Source organism: Saccopteryx bilineata, chromosome 4, assembly GCF_036850765.1.
Source record: "Saccopteryx bilineata isolate mSacBil1 chromosome 4, mSacBil1_pri_phased_curated, whole genome shotgun sequence".
NCBI classification, from domain to species: Eukaryota; Metazoa; Chordata; class Mammalia; order Chiroptera; family Emballonuridae; genus Saccopteryx; species Saccopteryx bilineata.
In genome coordinates, this window is record NC_089493.1 from 214,061,686 (window position 1) to 214,065,250 (window position 3,565).

At 36.9% G+C, this 3,565-nt stretch overlaps 1 pseudogene; it reads left to right on the forward strand.

Annotated features, from left to right (window-relative positions):
- Positions 1–2,350: 2,350 nt before the first annotated feature.
- LOC136336252 (ATP synthase F(0) complex subunit C2, mitochondrial pseudogene) lies at positions 2,351–2,760 on the forward strand (annotated as a pseudogene).
- Positions 2,761–3,565: the final 805 nt, after the last annotated feature.

Consider the following 3,565-nt stretch of genomic DNA (forward strand, 5'->3'; position numbering starts at 1 on the left):
TTTACACAATTGTTCTTTACCACATCCTCTTACATACAACTTTGCCTACTGTTTCTGATCACTGTACTTAATAAACCTACATTATCCATGACTACAGTGATTACTACTCTCCAAGCATAATTCTTTCCTCTCTCAAGAACCATTTCTGACCTACTATTCCTAAACTAGCTGGACTTCAGCTGACACTAAACTCTATAGCAGCACAGTCCAATAGAATGTCTGTAATGATAGAAATGGTTCCATGCTGTCCAATGTGGTACCCTATAAGGATATGTGACTTCTGAGTATTTATTGCAGGTGCAGCTGTGGAACTGAATTTAAAATTTTATTTTACTTCAACTTAACCTTAAATGAATGTATAATTTGTGGCTGTTATATTTGACAGCACATCTAAAAATCTGATCTTCTTCCTCAAGAAAGAACTCTCCTTTGGAGTCCTCTCTTGCCTGACACTTAGATTAAAAGCTTGCCCATAATAGAGTTTATTTTCTTCATAAATAACCTGTTCTTGACCTTCCTTTATGTCATCCTGTACTTACTGTTTTCTCATCCTACTTCTTTTCTTTCTTCCTTATAGTCTCCTTTGTTTTTTTTTTCATCTATTCTTTCCCCAACTTCTCTTTTTCTTTCTCTCTTTTTGCCAATCATAGCAAAAGCATCTCTTTTCACTGGGCTAGCTGTACAACAAGAGTTTTGGTGGCAATGATAGCAGGTGTGTCTATATAGGCATCAGCCAAAATATGGAGGCTTTTCTTCTTGACCTGTGATATTTGATAAGGACTCTTCTCCAACCATAGCTCCATCTCATTTTAAATCAACTTTGATTATCTTTTTACCCACTTTGTTGTAATATTCATAAAATTCACTATGTCTGGTCTTTTATTACTATCCATTTATGACATTGATTACACAGTTATATAAATTATACCTCCCTGAAGCCAAAAAAAAGTGTTAGCTTTGATTTAAAAATATATTTGTAGGAAAAAGCAGCCAAACTAGCCATTGTGTGTCATGTGTTCTGTCACAAATTCAAAATTGGTTAGTTTCAAGTTTCCAGATTTACAAAATATAATAAAACAGGAATAGTAATGAGTAAGTAAAACAAAAACATAATCACATTAAAAATATTTAAGGATCATTTCTAAATCTATAATTAAAATGTTGAGCTGAACTCATGTTTATTGATGTTTTATACCAGAACTTTATTATAATAATAGTAAAGAAATAAAAATGATATAACTAATTGAATGGACTAGAATTGGTGGAAATACATAGGAAAAAATAGTTCCATTTTTTTTAACCTCTGCTTTCAAGTGTGCAATGTCCATCTCCTAGGTGTATCTGACAGATTTGTTGTTATTGTTATTTTCAGATGATAGACTAGTCTCATCAGTCTAACCTCAACCATATTCATGTCAAAGACTGCATTCCCACTCCTTTCCTCACTCCCACCCCTAGTTGAGGCCTGACCCAGGCTGCAAGACTTGCACCAGGGTGTTTTACTGATTCCTCTCAGCTCTTTTATTGCTCTCTCTTTATTCACTATTTTGTCTTTGGCTCTTCCAAGATTAAAGTAGAAAAGAATGATGAGTAATTAACAAACACATGTTTGTTTATTGGGCTATGCTGTTAATAACTCTTTTTTGGCTGCAAGTTCTACTTTCTGGCAGATGTCCAAATGTTGTCTCTCTTATATCAGGTACTTACATGTCCTTAATTGTACCCATTTCCCACCTCCAATCTACTGGAGCTGGGAGTCTTTCCCCTTACAATGCCCTGACATAAAGTATTTCTCTGTGGCTGACCTGTTATGGCTTCTCCTTTTTAATGTTGTGGCCTTGCACCAGACATATCCCTTTTAGCAGTGACAACTCAAGCCCTCTCGAGCAGAGTTGCTCTCTGTGGTGTTTACTTAGCCCATGGGGAAAAACAAGGACAACAACATCAACAATAAAGACATTGTTTTTGCTCCACCAAGATCTGAGTGATGGTGTTATAGCAACTAGATTTTTGCCTCTGCTCAGCTGTTTTCTAGTTGAGATTAAGTCACCAGATTTTGTAACTCCAAACTGCATGGAAAACAAGTCAGATTTACCAAGAGTCTTCTTACCATGCACTGCTTTGGCTCAATAATAGAACAGAATCAACTATATAAAATCAATTACAAAGAAAAATAAATCCAACTCACATTATATATTTTATCAGTAACAATAAACAGTACAAGACCACAATTAACTTTCAAAATTTAAAGTAAATGTAATTTCAGCCTAGGACTGTGTTGTAATCACACTACCATTAAAGGTAGACTCAGGAGAGCAGGCTTCCTGCCATAGCCCCTCATCTCCTGAAAATGTATGCCTGCACCATGTCTGTCTCCACCCTGTCCTTGGTCAGGAGCACCTCCCAACTGTGGAGCGGGTCACTGTCTGCAATGCTGCTGACAGGACCTGGACACTGACAGATGAGAGCTTAGGCCCCCTACCTCCTGACCTCACTTGTTTCTAGTCACAGCTTCCAAGCCAGTTTCATTTCAAGAGACAGCGACACAGCAGCCAAATCCTTTGGGACTGGGGCTACCACAGTAGGGGTGGCAGGTTCTGGGCTGGAATTGGGACTGTGTTTGGGAGCCTCATCATTGGTCATACCAGGAACCCTTCTCTGAAGAAATAGTTCTTCTATGACATTCTAGGCTTTGCCCTCTCAGAGGTCGTGGGGCTCTTTTTCCTGATGGTAGCCTTTGTCATCTTCTTCTCCATATGAGGAAGCTGTGGCCACCTCCCACAGTTCTTTTCTCATGATTTGTCTTCCCTGTGTGTTCCTTTTCCTAAACCTCCCAGGCAGCCTGGGAAAAGTAGTTGGCTCAGGGTTTGATGGAAGGAAGACAAATAAATACTGTATTAAGATTTTTTTTTTAAATATGGAGTCACAGATATGCAAGGACTCAGAAAATTTATTTCCTACATAAAATTTATTAGTAAGTTATTTGAGGATGTACACCAGGAAAACAGGAAGTAAACCAAAAAGGAGGACATCAAGGCCTGCAAGAAACAGCAGCTCTAACTCAAAAAGATGGAGAAGGACAAAGCTGTTTGGCAGCCAGAAGACAAGCAATCTAGTCTGGAGCAGAATGATTAAGGTCTCAAAATTAAAAAAGAATTCAATATAACCATATTATGATTGAGACTTTGAGAAAAAACTTGATGATATGCAAAATATAGGAAAAACAATCAATATTTATTGCACTAAGATCTGAGTCACCCTCTCATCAAAGGATAGAAACCAGGCACTGTTGATCATTGCATCTGAAGTTCCCATCTTAGTTTCTGACACTCAGAAAGCATGACAAATATACTTTTAATCATCATCATTATTATTATTATTCTGTAAATAGATGTCTTTGTGGTTGAATTTCCCCCCACACTTTCATTACTACTATATCTTATATTTTTGTGATACTACATACTTTAATTTGCTGTTGTCAGGTAGGAAGATAATATTGATATTTAAGTATAAAAGTACTAGTAAAATTGTATAAATAACTCTAAATCTATTGAGAATATCCAGG